General features: G+C 46.6%; 1 protein-coding gene across 4 annotated transcripts in view; it reads left to right on the top strand.

Moving 5' to 3' along the window:
- The first annotated feature begins 8,521 nt into the window (after nucleotides 1–8,521).
- SFXN1 (sideroflexin 1) overlaps nucleotides 8,522–9,413 on the top strand; it is a 48,533-nt gene continuing 47,641 nt past the window's right edge. For all 4 annotated transcript variants that reach the window (XR_003428247.1, XR_003428248.1, XM_027084260.1 and 1 more), the window contains exon 1: nucleotides 8,522–8,645. The gene's annotated coding sequence lies outside the window, so the exon portion shown is untranslated. The remainder of the gene's footprint in view (nucleotides 8,646–9,413) is intronic.

Genomic DNA, 9,413 nt, shown 5'->3' with positions numbered 1-9,413 from the left:
ACCAGCTGACCTCTCAAAATGTTATCCCACTGCAACTGTTTCAGGCTTCTTGGTAAGCATTTTCAAACCCATAAAAACTATTATGTAGAGAATGGATAAACAACAAGGTCCTGCTGTGTAGCACAGGGAACTATATTCAATATCCTGTGATAAACCATAATGGAAAAGAATATTAAAAAGAATGCATGTGTGTGTGTGTATATATATGTATATGTATAACTGAATCACTTTGCTATACAGCAGAAATTAACACAACATCTTAAATCAACTGTGATTCAGTAAAATAAATTTTAAAAATATCCAGAAAAAGAAAGTCTATTCCATCTTATCATTTTCCTATGGCTTGGGTGAGTCTGTTTTAAATGAACCTCAGTGAGGGCTGCTACATGCAGTTGTACAGTCTGTGCACTGCACAAAGATGCCCCTGGGCAAGGGAGTGAGGGGGAGCTAGAATCCATCAGGGGCTCTGCTTATAAGCTGGGCCAACCTGGAGCTGCTTTAATCACAGGTAGGAGAGCCTTTTAGTAATTTGTCTGCCAGAGAGAGTGACCTTTTGTAACTTCTACCAAGGTATTATAGGTGCCAGCTGGGGCCCTGAGTCTCAGACTGATCAACATTATCAGAAATTCACGTATCAACTCAAAGGTTTCTTTGTAGCCTCTGCTTTTAGGACAGTCCTGAGGCTATTTCACTGGCCTTTCCCTCTGCCTGGAACACTCTTCCCTGATCTGGACTGGCTCCTTCCCTCCTTCATCAGGGTCTCTGTTCCAATGTCACCTCCACAAAGACACCTTCCCTGAACATCCCCTCTAAAATCAGCCCCCTCTCCATCCTTACCTTGCTCTATCCTCTTATCCAGCTTTCTTCATTCCACTTTTCACTCCCTGAAATCCTGTATGTATTGGATTATTGTCTGTCTCCCATGGGAGTGTAAGCTCCCCCAAGCGAGGGACTCATCCTCATTCACTGGTGCCTGTCCAGTGCCAGCACAGAATAGATGCTCAGTAGATGTACGTTGGATGGAGGAATGGATCGGACCTAAAGGACGAGCAGGATGTCATATTCTTTTCAGAAAAATTACGGAAAAGGAACGGCAAGTCCTTAACCTGAGCAAAAAGAAATGTGAAGTATTATTTCTCCCTTATTTCTCTCCTATTATGTTAAGATTAATTTGACTAATGAACCAGTTTCTTAAAACGCATAATGGAGTGACTCAGCTTTCTCAGAATAATCAACATCGTGTTTAGCCTCCAGAACCTGTTTAAGACATAATTGACTTCCAAGTGATATTCAGCGTTGCTTTATTTTAAAACAGAGCCAATTCATGATGTGTTTTTCAGATGCTTTGTGTGTGACACACTGAGTTTTCACTCCCAAACAAGAATGCGTTCAGGATTATTGTCTGCATATTTGAGGTACAGAAGCCTAAGGCCTGTCTGCCTGCTGCCCACAGGCCAGCCCCCATCTTGGGGGGATGGCAGGTCAACTCTGCAATTACCCACAAATATCCCTGTAGCCAACTACCCTCACCTCAAGAACAGGAGGGGCCCCTTTGAATCAACTGAAGGATGATTCTGTGGGTTTGCTGTTTGGTCCATCCCTTTACTGCTGTGACCCTCCATCCCTGGCTTCACACTGAAGCATTAAAAATCCAGATTCCAGGGCTTCCCTGGTGGCGCAGTGGTTGAGAGTCCGCCTGCCGATGCAGGGGACACGGGTTCGTGCCCCAGTCCGGGAAGATCCCACATGCCACGGAGTGGCTGGGCCCGTGAGCCATGGCCGCTGAGCCTGCGCGTCCGGAGCCTGTGCTCCGCAACGGGAGAGGCCACAACAGTGAGAGGCCTGCGTACCGCAAAAAAAAAAAAAAAACAAACCTCCAGATTCCAGGTCCTGCCTGTTAAGATCCTGATGTAATTCATCTGGGTTGTGGCCCAGGAAATTGGATAAAATTGGGAAGATTTTAAAGATCCCCAGGTGATTCCAAGCTGCAGCCTTTTAAAAGGACCCTGGTAGGACTTAGGCAAACAGCATGAAATCCCGCTCTGCCGGCACTCTGCCTCCATAAATGCCCTAAGCTGCTCATTTGTCCATTTTGCTTTGCTGGTCCCTTAGTTTTCCCTTCTTGGGCCCTGGCCCTGGCCCCATTCTCTCCCTAATCTCTCCAATGAAGGAACCCATGAGGATACTCTTTCCAGCTTTGACCTCACCCCTCCCCGGGAGGATTCCTACATGCCCTCTAGCTATGCACCCCTCTCCTGTCTGGGTCCCTCATCTCCACCTATCCCCACCCCTTGGGATCTACAGGCAAGCCCACCCCACGCCCATCATTCCCCACATGGGCCACAGCTCTCCCACTCATGCCCAACCAGTTGGCCTCTATGTTATTGCACATACTGCTCCCCCTGCAAAGAATGTCCTTTCCTGCCCCTTTACCTTGCTTTCTCCTACTTGTCCCTTAAGCCCTGGTTCACCTACTACCTCTGTCAGGAACCCTTCCCCAACATGTACACAGAAAAGGCCAGTTGGGCCTTCCTCCAGGCTCCATGTCTGCTGCTGAGACCACCTGGCCCTGCCTGTGTTGGGCCCTGAGTGTCTTACCAGCAGGTGGACAGTGTCTAACTCACCTCGGTGGCTGCTGTACCCTCATGGGCCTTAACCTGATGCAGCATCAGAGAACGTGGTGAGTAAACCAACAAACAAATGGGACATCAGAGAAAACAAGACATTTGCCTTGGTTTTCAGGTGCATCTCTGTTTGGGCTACAAGCAGTCACTTAACATTCCTATTTTTAACTTTCCAAAGTAAGAATGATCAGAATGCAGATGTGGCATGACGATGTTTGAAGTACAAGAAGCAAAGGAGTGAAAAATGGCCTGAATCCAGCCCACAGATGTTTTTGGATTGTCTTACCTTGTACTTAAAATAACTTAGCAACATTCAAAAATTAGGAAACTCCACATATTTTGTGGATTTCTGGTTTTTCTTGAAACAAATCAGTAGATGTGGCCCCTCGGAGCTCATACTACCATGGCAACAATGTGCTGGGCTGGGAGGACTCTGCACTCTCCGGCAGATGTGCCCCGATCACTCGGCCCAGCTCCATGCTCTCTTCTGTTCTCATCACCAAGACCAAGACCAAGACCCTCAGGCCCTTTGAGCTTCAACCCCTGGTCTCCTTTAACCTTGCACATGGCGATGAGCATGTACTCCACCATGCACTGTGGTGTTAAGAGCATTTAACCTGGAATCAGGCAAACCTTCAGTCATAGAAGCTGCGTGGCATTTAGGTACATTACTTCACAGCTCTGAGCATCCTTCTTTGCCTTCCAGAGCTCACAGACAAGAAGAGGAGACAGACCATGATCATAGAAATTTATGGGATGAAATAAGTCCTCCTACAACATTAATACCAAACATTTATACCAAAGTGTGTACCCAGTGGAGAGTACAATAGAGTGCCTGACAAACTGAAGGACAGCTCCCTAGAGGAGGTGTCTTTCATCTGGGTTTTGAGGGATGTGTAACAGTTTGTCCAGGAATCAAGACTCTCTGGGGAAAGGCATTCCAGACAAAAGCTGTACAAAGGCCAAGAGGAAGAAAACAACCTGGTACATTCTAGAAACAGTGAGTTGGTCAATGTGCCTGTATCAGGGTGTAAGGCAAAAGATGTAATGGATTGGAAGTTAAGGTCAGTATCAAAAAGCCGTGAATACCATACCAGGGAGGCTGGACTTTATCAGGAGGCAAGAACCAACTTTCACATGGGGAGTGACGTGAGCTTCAGATCTTGGTAACATCACTCTGGAGGCAGAAATTAGGTGAAAACACATGCCCCAAACATGTGAACTAAATGCAAAAAAAGAACTGCTCTTTTATCCATAAAAAGATTATACATGACTGTTTATATCACAGCTGCTTTATTCATAATAACCAAAAACTGGAAACATTGTAAATGTCCATCAGTTGGGAAATGGACACAAAAATTGTGGTCTATTCATATGAAGTGGAATTCTACACATTAGGAAAAAACAAACTACAGCTACATCCAACAACATGGATACATCTCAGAAACATGCTGAGTGAAAGAAACCAGACACACATGCAAAAAAGCACATACTATATGATGCCATTTAGCTCAAGTTCCAGAACAGACAAAGCTAATTAGAAATTAGTGCTAGACAGCTACAGAAAAGTTTTGATGTGGCGCTGGCACGTGACCGCGCCAGATCAAGAATTGATCTGATTCACATTTTCAAAAGATCAGGGGATGAATTATTAGAGGCAAGAGTGAATGGAGATATAAAATCAGGGGAAGGGTAATATGATGGTTAGTTTTATGTGTTAGCTAGGCTAGTCTAGAAACCCAGTTATTCAATTAAGCACTAATCTAGGTGCTGCTGTGAAGGCATTTTGTAGATGTGGTTAACATCTGTCATCAGTTGACTTTGTATAAAGAACATTGTCCTCCATAATGTGGGTGGGCCTCACCTAAGCAGTTGAAGGCCTTAAGAGCAAAAATTGATTTGCCCAGAGAAGTTCAGCCTTTCAACACTACAGCATCAATAGGAGTTTTCAGCCTGCTGGTCTGTCCTATAAATCTCAGGCTTGCCAGCTCCCACAGTCATGTGAAAAAATTCCTCAGCAAAAATAGACAGATAGATAGATAGATAGCTATAGAGATAGAGATGTATCCTATTGGTTCTGTTCTCTCAGTGAACCCTGACTAATACAAGTAGTTAACCTCTCAGTGTTTCTCTGAGGACTAGAAAAGATGTTTGTGAAAGTGTCTACTATGTGCCCAACTCACAGTGGGCACTCAATGACTGTTATTCCCCTATGTTCCTTCTCCTATAAGGCTCAGGAAGAACAGAAGTTTGATTAGGTCAGAAAAGAAAAGAAAATCCTAGAAGGAGACATACTAAAAATCTCCCAGGGAGAGAGCTGAGGAACAGCATGGAGTGTGTACATGAAGTTTTCCACACCTCTCAAATTCATGATTATGCATTTCCTTTATCATCACAAATAAATTTGCTAATTGAATCTGTAACTTAAGGTTTTCATTTAAATATTAATTTAAAAGAAACATATTAAGTCTCACTGAATTCCCTGTTCTACCATGAGGAAACTCTCACCTTGTGATATATTCTGCAAGATCTTTGCTCAGCTCACGGAACTTTTGCTATGCTCAGAAATGTCCCCCTATCTTTGCTGACTTAAGCGTTGTTTCGTTTTTGCCATGCCCTGAACAGTTCAAAGTCCATATTAAAATGCCAGGGTTTTGCAACCTTTGTCAATGCTAGACTAGCAAGAATTCCCAAGCCCTCAGTTTCCTTATCAACAAAGGTGAAAAATACTACTTTAGCTTCCTTGGAAGCTCTTTCTGAAAGACGTTTATTTAAAACAATGGTAGGAACACATGTGGACACCTGCTTTTTATTCTTTAAACCTTAGCTCATTTCTTCTTCCTTCATCTTCCTTCTTTTCCTTGATTTTTCAAATTTGATTTCATTCAGCTCAAATGTCACCACTTCTGTGAAGCCCCCAGTCAGTTAGAGAAAGAACTCCAACTCAAAAGAGCTTATGATTTAAAAATGAAGCCCCAGTCAGTTAGAGACAGACCCCAACTCAACAGAGCTTATGATTTAAAAAAACAAAAACAAAAACAAAAACTGTATGTGGGTGGATTTATTGGCTCTTATAACTGGAAGCCTAGGAGGTAGACCTAGCTTCAGGATTGGCTGAGCCCAGGGCCTGCAGTTATGTCATCTGAACTCTCTCTCTTGCCTTCTTTCAGCTTACTTTCAATTCTGCAAACAGGCAAAAAGAGCAGCCCTGGCAGCCCCTGATCCACATTCTCCCAGCTTAGCAACCCCTATAGGGTCAGAGGAGGGGGATGACTTCTCTTTTTCCCGGTGTCTACATATAAATTCAGAGCGGGATTCTGTTTGGCCGAGCTTGGGTCACATATCCATGGCAGTGGCAGGTGTGAGAAGATAAAAGTCCCATGACTGACAATCTGACCAGGATCAAATGAAGTGAGAGAGAGGAGATCCCCAAAAGAAACTGGGAAGCTGGGAAGGCAAGATACACACAAGAAAGAATTTTTGAAAAAGAAAGCCCCCAAGTCTCCACTTGTCTATATATCACATCTATTTATAATGTCACTTTGCAGCTCATCCCATCAAGAGATAAAGAATCTGGGCTGGTCTTGTGACTTGGTTTGACCAATAGGCTAAAGCAGAAGTGAAGGCAGCCTTGAGGATTCTCTCTCCGTAACTTTGCTGGAAAAATGAGACCTGGAACAGAGCCAAGTCGGTCCACATGTCCTAGCTAGAGACTCAGACAGTGAGAAAACCCTGCCAAGACCCACAAAGCCACCAACTGAGGAGGCCTTGCAGAGCCCAGCTCTGATCAGCAGAACCGCCAGCCAACCCATAGATGCAGAAATAAAAATAACCTTTTTTTTTTTTTTTGTATACTGAGGTTTTTTGTGGTTCTGCTATAGCATCACCGTGGCAACAGATAACGGATACACTTTGTATCTACCAGACCTCTCTCACATCACCATTCTGCGGGCAGAGTGGGGCATCCCTCCTGTGCTCACGCACTTACATCACCCAAAGTATGTTGTTGCAGTGTTTATACTGAGTTGTAATCATCTATTGTAACTACTTGTTTACATATATATATATCTCCTTGACACTAAGCTCTTTGAGGGAGGAATTTTTTTAAATCTTTTTGAGCCCAACACTTGGCACAGAGTGTAGTAAAGAACAGAAACCGGTTAAACGTTCCTAGGAATTCTGAGAATGAGGAGTCCCACCAAAAAACTATCTGTAGGGCTTCCCTTGTGGCGCAGTGATTGAGAGTCCGCCTGCCGATGCAGGGGACACGGGTTTGTGCCCCGGTCCGGGAAGATCCCACATGCCACGGAGCGGCTGGGCCCGTGAGCCGTGGCCGCTGAGCCTGCGGTTCCGGAGCCTGTGCTCCGCAACGGGAGAGGCCACAACAGTGAGAGGCCCACTTACCGCAAAAAAAAAAAAAAAAAAAAAAAAAACTATCTGTGAAACCTACGCTGAGTGCCCAAATCCCTAGCCAGGTTGATTTTTTTTTTAGGTATCAGGCTCATTTGTTTTTCTGTCTCCGTGAATTGCATGCTTCTTGTTTTTTATTTGTTTATCTATTGGATTGTTTCTCTTTTTTCTTATTAATTTGAAAACTTTTTAATATTTTCTCCATATGTATTCTTTGCCAGATCATGTATTGAAAATATTTCCTGCCAGTCTGTGAACTCTTTCCCTTTTATTATGCTATCATTGGTGAGCATGACTTTTTTAGTTTTAATGAGGTTTAACTTTTCAATCTTTCCTTTATATTCCATCCATTTTGTGTTTATTTAAGAATGCATCCTTATCCCCAGTCATAAAGATACCCTCCTATATTGTCTGCTAAAAAGTTGGGAGTTTTGTTTTTCATATTTGGGTCTTTAATGTGCCTGAAGTTCAGTTTTATATATGGTTTAAGGTAGGGGTTCAATTGCCCCAGCGTCATTTAATGAATATCTAACCTTCCCGTTCACTTAGGATGCAGCTAATAGAAGGTTTCTGTATGTGCAGGGTGTGTGTCTGGTACCTCTTATTTGCCTGCACTATTTGTTGATCCCTGCACAAACACACAACCTCTCTGTGTTCATAGGATGAGTCACTCCACCCTGCTCTTTTTCTTCAAAATAGTTTTGGCTATTTCTGGCTCTTTATTTTTCATATACATTTTACAGTCACCCTGTCAAGTTATACACCAAACTCTTATACCCACTAGAGTTGACAGAATTTTGTTTGGTATTGCATTATATTTTTAGGTTAATTTGGGGAGAATTTACGACTTTAAAAATCGAATCTTCCTATCCATGAACATGATTTAATTTCACTACTTATTAAATTTCACCTGTCTCCAAGATATACCCGGAATCCAATAATTCTCACCGCCTCTCCTGTTACCAAGCTGGTGCAAGCCACCGTCATTTCTCCCCTGGTTAGCCCCGGGTAGCCTCCCTACTGGCTCCTCTGCCTCCACGTCATCTCCTCTACAGCCTATTCACACAGCAGCCAGGATGATGGTTCTTGTTTAGACATAAATCAGGTCATGGCCCTTGTACCACCTAAAATCGCCTTGTAGCCCCCAGTGGTGCCAAATTCCACACTTTGGGAAACAATGGTTTGAATGAATGAATGAGAGGATGCTGACTATGTAAGACCCTGGGAACTGAGAAATGATCAAGTAAGGGGTCGGTCTCGGGGAAACCAACATGGGAAACATGGCACGGAGCCCGCACCGCGGTGAGGGTGAACTTCGGAGTTCATGATGGAGCCAGAAGCAAAAGCGCGGGCACAGAGGATCGCGCCTGGACCAGGCGGAGGCTGCTTCCAGAGCGCAGCGACTGCGAGGGCGCGTCCGGGGCCTCCCGCGCGCGGCCGCCGCCCAGCCCAGCCGGGCCTCTGGGCTCCGCACGGGGACGCGCTCTGAGGGCGCGCTCCGGACGGCGGCGGCGCGCAGGGCCGCCGTGGCGGGAGAAGCGCTTCCGGTGGCGGCGGAGGCGGCGCTGAGCGGGTCCCCAGAGCGGCGCGGGCTGTGGCCGGGGGGGAGCGGTGAGTCGTGGGCCGCGGACCCGGGTGCTGTGGGTTGGAAACGCGCAGGGAGCCTGGCGGAGGGGCGCGGGCTGGAGCGGGGGCGCGCTCCCGCGGGCCGGCTGCCAGGAGACACCGGGGCTGGGAGGTCAGAAGCCCCCTCGCCATGCCCGGGACTCCCCGTGCCAGGGGGTCCCTACACCTTGGAGACCCCTGCCATCCCAATGCCTGAGCTCCCCATCTCTAGCAGCCTGACCTCCTCCGAGCTCCCCCTGAGCCCCCGCGGTGGAGTGGGTCTCCCGGCATGGGAGGGGGCTCACCCATCCGCGCCCGCACGCGCCCTGCCACGCTGTCCCCGCGGCCGCGTGACGAAACTCGCCGCGGGGAGGACACCCAAGATGGCTGCCGCGGGGACAGGCCACGGCGGGGACTGGCGCGAGCGATTGCTCGTTGGTTCGGTGGCACCGACCCCCACGTCCCTCAAGCTCCTAGCTCCTGGCTTCTCCTCCTGGCGCAGAGGGGGGGCTCGGAGATCAGAGACCACCTGGCCCCTGCCCTAGAACTCGCAATCTAGTAAGGAAGAGAAAAGCAGGTAATGGGAACAGGAGTGATCCTGCCCGGAGCTTGCATTTCCGTGCTGACCGCCTGAGCTTTCCCACTTGTCACGAGCCTCTAACCTTCTCAGAATGACAATAGACACAATGCCTACTAAGAGTTTGCAGGTGATTCAGGTCCATCTACTTTTACATTCCTCCAGCCCCATGAGGTACTTGGCCTTGCCTTCCTAAT

Source organism: Aethalodelphis obliquidens, unplaced genomic scaffold (assembly GCF_003676395.1).
Source record: "Aethalodelphis obliquidens isolate GAN/ISIS:26980383/991018 unplaced genomic scaffold, ASM367639v1 scaffold52, whole genome shotgun sequence".
Taxonomy (NCBI): Eukaryota; Metazoa; Chordata; class Mammalia; order Artiodactyla; family Delphinidae; genus Aethalodelphis; species Aethalodelphis obliquidens.
The sequence above is the reverse complement of the archived record's forward strand: the minus strand, read 5'-3'. Positions and strand labels throughout refer to the sequence as shown.